The following is a 12,255-nucleotide window of genomic DNA, read 5'->3' as shown; positions in this document are numbered from 1 at the left end:
ACTCGGTTTGCCGATGTTTGCATTCGTTGTATGCAAACTGCAAACCGGTTGAAATGTGAATTATAGTTAAGTTCTTTGGAATTATATAAAGCGCCGCCAGCTGGCAGCTTGAGAGCTCATCAATTACGACCCAGTCAGTGGAGGGGGGAGTAGTAAAAAAAACTCAATTAGAGCGCTAATGAATTTATTTGCTTAACAAGCCATGTTTGGCCGCAAACTCATTAAGTTGTCACATGTAATCAGCGTACAGAGTGACCAAGTAAAAGAGGGGGGCCCAAAATGAAAGCTAAAAACTAAAATTGAAACTAACTGACCAGCTCCAAGGCACAGGACTCAGACATGCAGCTCCGCAAGGACATGGACAGTGAACAAACTTTGCAACGTTGCTGCCGCTGAACTTTTAAGTGAGTGACTTTTTTTTCGTCCTGCCAGTTATCAGACAGCATGACGAGCTAGCAGAAAGGGGAAACAGATCGAGGAAAGGAGGAAATGATGAATTTGCAAATGGAGATAGTGGCACCTCCCACTCTAAAAAAAAAACGAAACGAAACTTTATATCGATGCCAACCGGCAAAGTGTCGTCATCATCTACTGCCTTTGATAAAATACAAACACAAGGCCTCAACTCAATTGAGGTGACCAACAGACTAAGAGGGTTACTCGAAATAGTTGAAATCGTATCCCAACAAAAAAAAAATGTCAGGAAAGCTACGTATCAGTGGATTAAAAATGGGTTGGAAAAGGCTTAAAGTGAAAATCGGTTGAACAGATCAAAACTCAAAAATGTAAACATTTGTTTGGCAAACGAATGATGAGCTAATAATCGATAACACCGTTATCCGTTAGAAATAATTTTCACATCACAGTCTAACTAATTATATATTATTAAAGGGCTCAGCAAATTCCAAATTACACTGATAATTTTGTTCGTTTTGAGGGCTTAAATAGGATGCAGTGACAAAGTCAAAGTCTATTCCAATATGTGAGGTCTAATATAGGGAAAATTACTTTTTAAAAAATTCTAAATCTTTCCCACCTATAGTATTGGTTTTGCTTTTCCTCTGGGCAAGTGTTCAAGCCAACCTCGTGAAGCACTTAAAAAAATACTCAGCACCGTTGCAAAATAATTAAAAAACCACAAGTTTTTACTCTCCACCATTAGAAGTTTATAATGACAAGGCAACCGACACGTGTAAGTTTCGGACACGGAATTTGGCAGCATCAAGGACCTGAACTCACCTTACTTTTACCTTTCTCTCTCTCTCTCTGTTTCTCTGTTTCTCTCTTCCAATCTCTAGTCTGTTCATGAGCAAGTTTTCAGGCCACCACATTTAACTTTGCCCATAGATAATTTTGTCAAAATGCAACGTTCGATATGAAACGGATGCCAATATGTTCTTGAAGTTGGGGTCCCTGTTGGGTTTCTAGTTTCATTTTTCGGGGTTGGGCTTGGGTTTGGTTTTTGTGGTATCTTTATGTGTGTGGCATGTGGTGCAAGTCGTGGGAGGAGGAGAGTGTGTGTGCACTGCATATTGATGACGTGATTTGCATTTGCATATGCAGCCCTCATAACGCTGCCGCCCAAGCAGACGCAGAGGCAGTGGCAAGGACAGGTACAGGTGCAGGGGCAGGGGCATGCAACCTGATTGCTGTTGTTTTTGATGCTGTTGTTGTTTTTGTTTGTTTTTGCATATTGCGCTTTGCAATTTTCACACGTTGATAAACTTGTTTCAACGTTGAACAGTCGCAGTCATTGAACGTGTTGCAAGTTCACCCGCTTCACCTGCTGCGCCACCTGGCGGCACCTGTCTCCCAGTTGCCCCCTGACTGTCTCCCCTCTGCTTCCTGACTGTTATTCCTTTCGATGTTGTTGTGGTCGTTGTTGTTGTTATCCTGACTGGCGCTTATTGTTGTCTACCTCATCATTGGCGTCCTTGTACCAACCTGTCGTTGCTGGGGCAAATTTGTTTTTTAGCAAATGCGTTTAATTGGCAAAAAAGCATGCTACGGATGCTTCACATCCTGCTGCTGTGGCATGCAACTTTTGTTGCATAATTTCGTCATCACCAGCTGCCACATCCTGCTGCACAGCCATTGTCCTTGCTGCCTAATTGCAGCGCCTCTCGATGTTTGTGTGCTTTCTCGACTTTCCTTTTGCATATTGAGGCGACACTGAACAACGCATCAAATGCGATTATTATTGTTCCCACATTTATCGAATTGCACACAAGATGGCAACACTGTTCTCTTTCCGTTGCAGCTCCAATGCATTCAGGCCAATTAACAAACGTAAATTACGTATTACGATATATGAAATCGGGCTATATGCGTAATTATGGGTTAATTGTTCCTACTATTGTAAATATGGCAAGAAGTTCATAGCTCTACCTTCTCTTCATTAGCTAGTCGGTCTTTAGAAATACACACACAATTTTTAGGTTCAAAACAACTTATTTTTAAGTGTTTTTATTTTTTAATTTGTTAATCTGAGGGTGGGAAAGTTAAGGTTTTTTCATGGGCAAAGGAACTTAAGAAAAGTCGATAATACCATAGAAAATTTGGTAATCAACTTGTTTACCAGTTCAATTCCACTATTACATTTAAAGTACTATAGATAGTCGATTTTACTGGCCATAAACAATGTTTTTATTAGGCAAAAGTAATAGTGGAGTAAGTTTTCCCACTTAAATTTCATAATTTGAATGGTTATTATCCTTAGCTACAGTAACGACCTATAGATTCAAAGAGATGTGATACTTAGTAGTTAAGTAAAGAGTTGAAATTAACTTAGTTAAAGGCCAATTAAAGGTAATATTCATATGGTATACTCCTTCTCTATGGGATGCTTTTGTGCACAGTAGTCTGTCAGTCACAAAGGCATTGTTTAATTCAAAATTTTCCATTAAGCTTGGAAGCTTTTCACCGCATTGCAAAGGTTAAGACCAAGGCAGGCAGCAATTGCCTTGTAAAGGCGAAGCCATGCAGAGCTTTTGTGTGGCATCAATTTGCTTCACAATGCATCAAGGAAAAAGGCTCCGGCTATCTCCCTCCCCCCCTCTTTCTTTACCATTTACTCTCCTCTCTGTCTCTCTTGTGGTTGCAAGGACACCCGCGGCGTCAGGCTCAGGTGTAGCACTCAATAAACAACATAATGACCAGAACTGACCTCAAGGAGGCATGGGAAAAAGAGAGGGAGGGGGGTGTTAAAGGTCGCCACGAACGCTGCTTGCAGCCATAACTCATGACAAAGAAATTACGGTGCGAGGGCAATAAAAAAAGTTTTCCCCAAGCACAAGCAATGGGACGAGGTCGGATGCTTCCCATTATCATTGGTCGTATTAAAAGTTTTGATATTGCTCAAATTATTTCGGGAAATTGATGCCCAAGGATTAACTTTGCCACAGACAAAAAAGCAGAAAACTGAAGAGAAAAAAAGTTAAGGAAATATAATAAAGGACATATTTTGACTGCGGTCGTTCGCAAGTTTGTTTGCTTCCCTCTTTCATACGCTCTCCCCCCTCTGTCTCTTTTCATAGCTTTGGGGCACATCAAACAAACAGCGGATCACACCGCTGGGAACTGATGTGCTCTGTGTGCCACGCCTACTGACAGCTTGCCACTTCCACAGCCACATGATGATGAGCAATGATGATGAATTCTTTGCCTTTTGCCTTTGCGGTTTTCCTCTATGCCAGGCGATAAATTTGCTGCCTTGCCAGCAAAAAAAAAAAAAAAACAACAAAAAAAGAGAAAGAGAAAGAGGAACACTTTATGCATTTACTTTCATGTACGTACTCTCATATAGTTTCAGCTCCCACGCGCCGAATGCTTTGTGGACGCACCATGCCCAGTTATCCCTTGGCTTCCCTTGGCTGCCTTTGACTCCTCGGACTGACACACCACTCATCAGCTGGAAGCAATTCGTGCAACTTTCGCCGACCACCTACCCCCACCCCTTCAACAGTGGGAAATTATATGAAAACAGATGAAACAGCAATTTTTTCGACTCACATGAAAATTAAACACTCTAACTTTTTGGGTATATCAATAATTATATATTTTCTTCTGAAAGTTATTCATAATAAGATACACAGTCATCAGAGGTTGAAAAAGAGAGTTAAAAAGATTATAGATCTAAAGAAAGTGTCCTTAGTTTGATTTTTTTTTCGATCTTGAGTAGCCGGATAAGTTATCACGACTTGTTGGTTATTGTTGAACAATATACCAACTATAATATTATAATATATCCCTCAAAAGGTTATAAAAAATATATTCCTAATATTGTTTTGAAATAATTTGTAATAGTCAGATACGATATAATCTGAAAAGGCTTCTATATCCACGGAAAAAACTTAATTCACACATAATAGGATAGATAGATAAGAACATATTGACTTTCTCTTAAACATTTTTGAACTAAAATCGTTTAATTTAATTAAATCTTATTACAAAAGCAATCCCGCAATTTTGGAATTTTTAAATATTTCGGCATCAAAATGGTACACACTCAATAAATATTTCATAATACTTTAAAAAAAGATCATAAAAGTACACGAAAAGAGGAGAAAGAAACTGGCCATTCTCTTTGTGTGTTATAAAGAAGTTTTCATTCCCAATGTGGCCGCAGGACATTATGTCTTTTGCTAAAGTCCTTTATTCCCCCCTGCCACGATTTAGAAGCCCTTGTGGCATGTCAGGCCATTGCCATGAATGTCTCACACTGCTTTCACCTTCTCTATTTTTGTTTCCTCTTTTAATTTTGGTAGCTGCTTTTTATTTGCCCTTAGTTAATCGCTTTCTGTTGCACTTGCCATAAGTCAAGAGATAAACTTGTAGTCCAAAAGTTATGACAGCATTACTCAGAATACTTGAGATTAGTTCATTTAGTCATTTTGAAATACTTATTAATCACTCATACATCAAATGAAATTTATAAATTTTGCTCAAGTAAAAGCGTGCTTATTGCTCCTTGATTTATATTTTTTTGATTTATCAGAAGTTATTTTTTAAATCATTGATGACTTTATTTGAATACGAGTATATTAAAATTAGTTAAGTTTCAAGAAATACATTTTATGAAATCTTCTTCTGATTTAGGCACCTAAAGATAAGTTATTTCAAGATCTTAAATTAGTTAATTAATGATTTATAAAGTTATTGTAATTATGGTAAGCACAAACATTTCTATATAGAGTAGTTAAAGCACTGTTTTCATACCAGCAATAAAGACTTTTTTAAGTCTGGAATAACTTCAAATGAAATACATCTCAAATAATAAACTATAAAACAACATACTTTTTAGTTTGACATTTATTGATGATAGGAGTTTTTTCAGCTTATAAATGGTTGCATATAGTTTTTACCTGATATAATATGCTATTTGAATGGTATTTCAATGTTGAAGAAAGCCTATCACATTCACTTTTCGTTCAGACCGTGGGAAAACCGTTAACAGCAAGTAATAAAAATTGATGTAACTGGTAGAACAATCACAATGCGTTTCGGTCATGGTTTATGTGCCGGCAATTATCAAATCCATTGCACATCTCTCATTTAACTTCCCCATATGGATTACTTTATGGCATTGTTTGCTTTTAGGAGCTATCAGGTTCATTTCTTTCATTTCCGTTTTGGTATATATTCTTCTTTTATTGCATTCCCTCTGTTGATCTGTTTTTATATCGTTGCGCCTACAATGCGCTCCTTTTAAGAGTTCTGCCCTTTTGGAGTCTTTTCCTGTTTTTGCTCCATTCTTGGCCATGTTCGTTACGAGGTGCTAAATCAAGTTAACGTTTAAGTGGCCGTTTAGTGCCTCTGTTGCTGCATTCCTCCCACACATTTTCCGTCTTCCTCTCTACCCACCCTGTTTATTATTATTTTTTTCTTTTGTCATAAAGATTTTTCTTGTATTGCCTTTTGCTGCTTTTTATTGACTGTAAACTTTATATTTTTAATATTTTCTTTATGCTGTTGTTTTTGTTGTTGTTGTTACTTTGCAGCTTGTAATTGTTTTTTAAACAAAGTTTATAACTTTTATACACTCCGTAACGATTCTTTATATTCAAACTGCTTTGTTGTTCCACAGCTTCTGCTTGTTATTCTTAGGGGTATTTCGTTTCTTTTTTTTTGTTTCTTGGAGTTTTAATTTGCTTGTCTGCCTTTTAATGGCAGTTTTTATGTATTTTTTTTTGACGGTGCCTGCATTGAAAAGCGGAAAACTTCAACTGCATTTTCCTGCATTTGTTTTTTGCTTAAGCGTATCAGATAAAAGCACAACTTAATTAAAAATATGGAAATCCTTGAAGATTTTTTGAATAACTATTTTGAAAAAATGAAAAACAATTTGTTTCTTCTTCAAAATAAGATATTTTCAGTTTATCTAGTAACAAAAATTGACATGTTGACATACTAAAAGAAGAAAAATTCGATGTGAGCCAGATATTAACAATTTAAACAATGATACTTTGTTTCTTCCACTTGTTAAGTACAACAATTTCTAAATGGACTGAAGGTCATAAGTTACAGAATCTTTAACGAGTTGAAAACCATATCTCACCGTTAAAAGACTTTCGACAATTCGATGCAAGAGCATTTCAATTGCATTTATGTAATCAACAAACAGAGCACAACCCAATCGAACACCCAACCAAACAGAATAACACTACCTATACAACCACATACTCACACACACACGGACACACACACGCATACTCACACGCACACTCGCAGTGAAAAACTGTAGATTCGTGTTGCATTATTGATGCTCTTGTTGTTTTGAGTTGAATGAACATATTTTGCCTTGACATACATTGCATTGTTTAGCAAACAAGAGTGTCAGGATCTCACCCTCTCCACACTTTCTCTAGAGCCTCTCCACACTCTCTCCCCTCCCCCTATGGCCACACACACATGTACAGGCTGCTTGAGCCCATTGAAATCTCCTCCCTCTGTGTACACAGTTTTTGTTCAAATAACACGAGCTTGTACAAGAAAACCAACAGTGGCATCAACATCAACAGCAGCAGCAGCAGCAACAGCGGCAGCTGCAGCTTGCAACAACTTGCAACAACAATAATGACATTTTGACTGACAGACGCAACAGTAACAGAGGCCCAAAGACAGTTGGACAGCGGATTAAGAGACAGAAATGAGAGACGCACAATGAATGAGAGTGCAATACAAAAAAAAAACTATTAGAAATTAAAATGTTTCCCAAACTTGTTATACATTTTTAGAATAAATTTTTATTATTTAATAACAGTATATCACGTACTGAGATTGCAATGAGAAACCTTCCAATAATTTTGGCAGTTTTTCAACTAACAAAAAAATTATAAAAAATATACCACATTTCAATAAGAAAAACCATTATCAAAATAAAATTAAATAATTGGCTTAGTTATGTTTGCATTACATATTTTGCTTGTTAAATCATTCAACGTTGCTTAAGAATAAATTGAAGTGAATGGTATACCCCACTTAAAATCCGTTCTCGGGTATGCTGACAACGATGTTCAAAAACTTGTTGGGCGCTTGTTTGGTTAGGCTCTTGTTGTTCTCAGGTTGTTTGTTATATGTGTTGGTGTTGTTGTTGTTGTTGTTTTTGTTTTTGTTGATTTTGCTACTGTTGCAGTTGTCGACATTGAAGTCTGTTCACAAATACTTAACATGGCGCTCGCTATTTACACATACTTGTTGCAAATTGTTGTTATTGCAATTAGAACTGAGAGATGTCGACAAGGAAATTGTGTAGATATTGAGAGTACGGAAAAGGAATGGAAAACGATAGAGGAAGAACAGGAAAAGGATGGAAAAGGATTTGGATTTTGCCAGCTAATAAACGAAATGGAAGTTTCTCAAGTTTCCTTCTATTCCAAGTAATTTTATTGAGTTAACAATTGAAGTTGAAAATAAACATTCGCTGGCTATTGATAGAGATGTGAAAAGTTTGCTCATAGTTGGACTAAACAGATAAATACTCGAGGTTGTTGAATAAAGAAAACTTCAAGCTGACAAGTTTAAAAGTCTGTAAAAACTTTTACGATGTAACAAAAGCTTATTTTATCCAATAACATATTTACATAATTTCAGATGGGCTTATTGGATTGATCGACATTTAATGTTTTTCATAAATTTCTAAGAAATTTAACTAATTGGAAATCGACTTGACAATTTTCCAATGTAATTTAAAATACACTACAATTGTTTTTTAATGCTCCATTAGTTGGATATGAAAGAGGAAAGGAAAACCCAAAAAATTGAAACAAATTTTGTTTTTGCTTTTATTGTTGCTAATTGCCGTATGAATAACCTTAAATGGAATTTGATAGAAATGGAAATTTAGGCAAAAGTTACGGCCAATTACAAAAAGCAATCAACCTTAAATATTGTTTTGGATTATAAATTGCAAATTTGTATATTGTAGGATATGCCAGTATGTTCTTCACGTGGCCTAAATAAGCTATAAAACTCGTCTGTCGGCCAAGGAGCTGATCCTGCACTGCGCTGGATAGCTGGCTGGCTGGCTGGCTGGATGGCTGGCTGACTGACAGCTGCACTCATTGAGGCAATTTGCTTAAGTTACAAATTGAAATATTTGCATTTTATCTTAGAAATGCAAATGCATGAACCCGTATCGTATACTTTTACTCCCACTGTTCCTCCTGCTGTTCCTCCCACGGTTCCTCCTACTATTCCCATCCTGAGCAAAGTATCTGTGCAAACAATGCCAAACAAATTGGCTATTCAAATCCGCAGACAACTTACCCCCCATCTAACCTCCCGCCCTCCTAACATCCTGCACACGAGTTAAGGTCTGGGAATGGGTTCACAATTTATGCGTTGGCCCCGACGCTGAATGCATTTTGCAATTTTCATGGGCTGCCAGCCACTTTTTGCCTCTGTGCGCTCCGAGCTGCCAGGGTTAGCAGTAACAAAAAAAAAAAAACGAAGAAAAAACCCATTAAGATTACTTTCTATGGCCAGATTTAAATCGCCTACGTCTTCACAGCCAGTGCAAGTGAGGCAAACTCAACTCTGAGCAGAGCAGCAACAGAGAGGCCTGATGATTTTTTTTTTTTTTTTTTGTGTTTTTCACTAATACACATGCAAATAAACAGCAGAGCATGCAGCGTATGCCGGATATGTAGGGAATGTGGTATGTGGTATGGTATGAGTGTCAAATGAGCAGTTGATTCGTTACGGGGGCTACAATGCAGACGATTGATGAGCTTCGAACAATGCAACTGTGCCACCAAGGCAACGCCTGCATTATCAGCTTATTTAACTGCACTCAGATTTCATGTGAACTTGCAAATGAATGCAATTAAGACTACCGTTCGACATGAACGAAAAGCAAAACAAATTCAAGTCCGAAAACTTCCAAAATGTTGCATAAAATTTAATTCAATGGAGCAATACAATAGAGAAATATTCTGAAACATTAATAGGCAAGATTTAATTTCAAACCTTTCTTCATATTCATACAAAAAATTGATTTTTTTTGTCTAGTCTCTTGAATTTTTCCAAGATTCTTAAAAAAACAAATATTTTAAAAAGAGTGAGGTTTTGTAGCTCTCTAAAGTTAGAGCCACCGACCTGTGACATAACTAGAACTTCAATTTAAAAAAATAACTGGGTTCGATTCCTGTACTGCCATGTTAAAATCTGTTACATATCTGCCTTGATAAAAATTCGTATATAAAACGGAAACTATTTAGATAGAAAGCGGCGTGCTATTAATATTTATATTAAATAAAAAAATTATGTTTAAGAAAAAATGGGTAAGAAAAAGTAACCCCAGATATTGAACTTTTTCCTTTTTTAAATATATTTTTCATTTAAAATCAAGCTGAAAATAAAGTAGTGAAATATTATAAATTATTATTTTATTATTTTTTTCACAAACAAAATCTTTTTTTTGGAAATCAACTCGTGTAATCAAAGCCCGAAACTTGATGTTAGCTTGGAGGGTAAACATGGAACCTAAACGGAATTCACATTCTCTTTCAGACGCTCTTCGCATCCGTCGCAAAGTCAAAAGCGGAATCGCCAAAAATTGTAAGCGTCGCGTCGCTGCATTAACTTTTTGATCATTGCTTAGATGACTTTGCAGTTTTTGCGCTCTCTTGCGGTTGCCATTCCGAGTGCAAATTCCGGACGGTGGTCATTTCTTAATTGAGCGTAAAATTGGTGTGAACATTCAGGCAAATTAATGGCTTATTGTTATTGTGGTTGCCTGCCTCAAGAGAGAGCATCGAAATGTGCTCATATTTGATTAGCAGTGCACTCAGAGAATTTGAATGCAAATATTAAGCTACCTTTTGCTTTAATTCCACTCGAATTGAGCATTTAAATTTTTGCTCGCTTTATAATATTCATTTATTTTTTTCAACTGCTTTCGTTTTCTCATTCTCATTCTCTTGGCATGGCATTGTTTTTGGGCAAATTAAAAACTTTCGCGGTTGCTTTGGTTGATGCTCTTTTGCGTTTCGCCGCAAAAAATAAAGACCAAAATTTTCAATTCAAAAGCAAATTGTCTTTTATTTCAAGCTCATTAGCTTTTAATGCAATTTCATGCGGCTCAACGCGCCTCAATTTTTGCCACGCGTAAATGTCCACAAAATAAAAGGACATTAAATTTGAGAAAGACACAGAATGCGAGAACCACAGACGTACAGACAAAGATACACACAAATACATATGTACGTAAAACGTCGCACATCATTTGCATTACATTTTCATATCGTGTGTGCAATTGTTGTTGTACCATATGTTTTGTGGATTTAGAAAATCGACTTTTGTCGTCATGAATTAAATTCTTTTCTTCATTTTGGGGAAGAAGAAGATGAAGAAACCCACACAAGACACGACGTAGAAACATTTTATGTAAATTTTCTAAAATATTTATGGAAATGTACCATATTGTGAGAGACTGCGTCAAAATGGCAGCCAAGTAAATACATTTACATGTGTGTGAGTGTTGTATAATTTGTGGGCACAGAGACAGTCACACACACACACACACACACACACACAGACACGAGAGATAGTCCAGAGAGAACAGACATCATAAATTTTAAATAAATGTTACAGAAAGAGAATTTTAAATGCTATTTGTTGCTGCCCAACTTTCTCTCTCTCTCTCTCTCTTTTGATCTTTCTCTCTCATACTTTGTGACTAAATGCAGCTTTTGGCTAATGTTTCTCAAAAAACAGATGGCAAAAATTTTGACTTCGTCCTGTAACATACGTATTGAAAAGGTTGAAGCAATTTAAGCAACAGATCAGAGTTGAGGGGATTTTATTTATCCCCGTTGTTGTTCTTGTTGTTTTGATAGTGTGTGTAATGTCGATGACACATACATATACATAAATGAATACTTTGCACATATGTATGAATATTTAGAACAAAGTGAGAGTGAGAGATACGTGTATAGAGTAAGGCAAGTGGAAGGGAGACCAAATCTAACACTTTATTTGCGCTGAAGTTGCAATTTTTTCTTTGTTGAACAGAAGGCGAGTGAGAGAGAGAGACAAGAACAGAGAGGGAGACAGCAGGCAGCGGTATGCAAACGAATTTGCCAAGTGCCACTGCGACACTTTTATTGAGCTTATCTGAGCTTCTCTATGGTTCAGAGTGAGAAAGAAAGAGAACATGGCGACTGACAATTGGCGTACGTGCCGATAAAGTGAGTGCTTTTGAGAGTAGTCTATAACAAAGCTGCATATAAGTGAAGCTTTTATGCTTAAATAGGCACGTGCTCGCTGATCGTCAGAGCTTTCGAAAGTTCGCACTGCATAAGGACGTGTTGAACTCTAAAGTCACATGGTACACAGATAAAGATAAAGATTCAAATTTAAAATTCTTGTTTTTAGAATGTATTTTTTAGTAAGTAATTTTAAATTAAGACAAAATGCGAATCATACGGCAACGGATGAGCGGATAAACGAATCTAAATAAAACTGGTGGGCAGTTACAGTCGAGCACGCTCGACGGTAGGATACCCTGTGCCCAGGTACTCTGTACTGAAATTTGATTTTCGACCACATGTTCCTATGGCAGCTATATCATATATGGAACCGAACTAAACCAAATTTGTTTAGAATGTACAAAACCAACATTAATGCATATTCTATCAGTTATCAGATATCTCAAAAATCAAAAAACTTTTTCATACTCAGACATAATTTTCGATTAAGCGTCTCCATTGCAGCTACATAATTTAGTGGACCGATTTTAACCAAATTTGGTCA

At 36.7% G+C, this 12,255-nt stretch overlaps 1 long non-coding RNA gene across 1 annotated transcript in view; it reads right to left on the bottom strand.

Moving 5' to 3' along the window:
- Positions 1-12,255, bottom strand: part of LOC117781667 — a 48,819-nt gene that overhangs the window by 27,182 nt on the left and 9,382 nt on the right. The window lies entirely within an intron of this gene.

This window comes from Drosophila innubila, assembly GCF_004354385.1.
Source record: "Drosophila innubila isolate TH190305 chromosome 2L unlocalized genomic scaffold, UK_Dinn_1.0 4_B_2L, whole genome shotgun sequence".
NCBI classification, from domain to species: domain Eukaryota; kingdom Metazoa; phylum Arthropoda; class Insecta; order Diptera; family Drosophilidae; genus Drosophila; species Drosophila innubila.
This window is presented reverse-complemented; position numbering and strand designations above follow the sequence as displayed.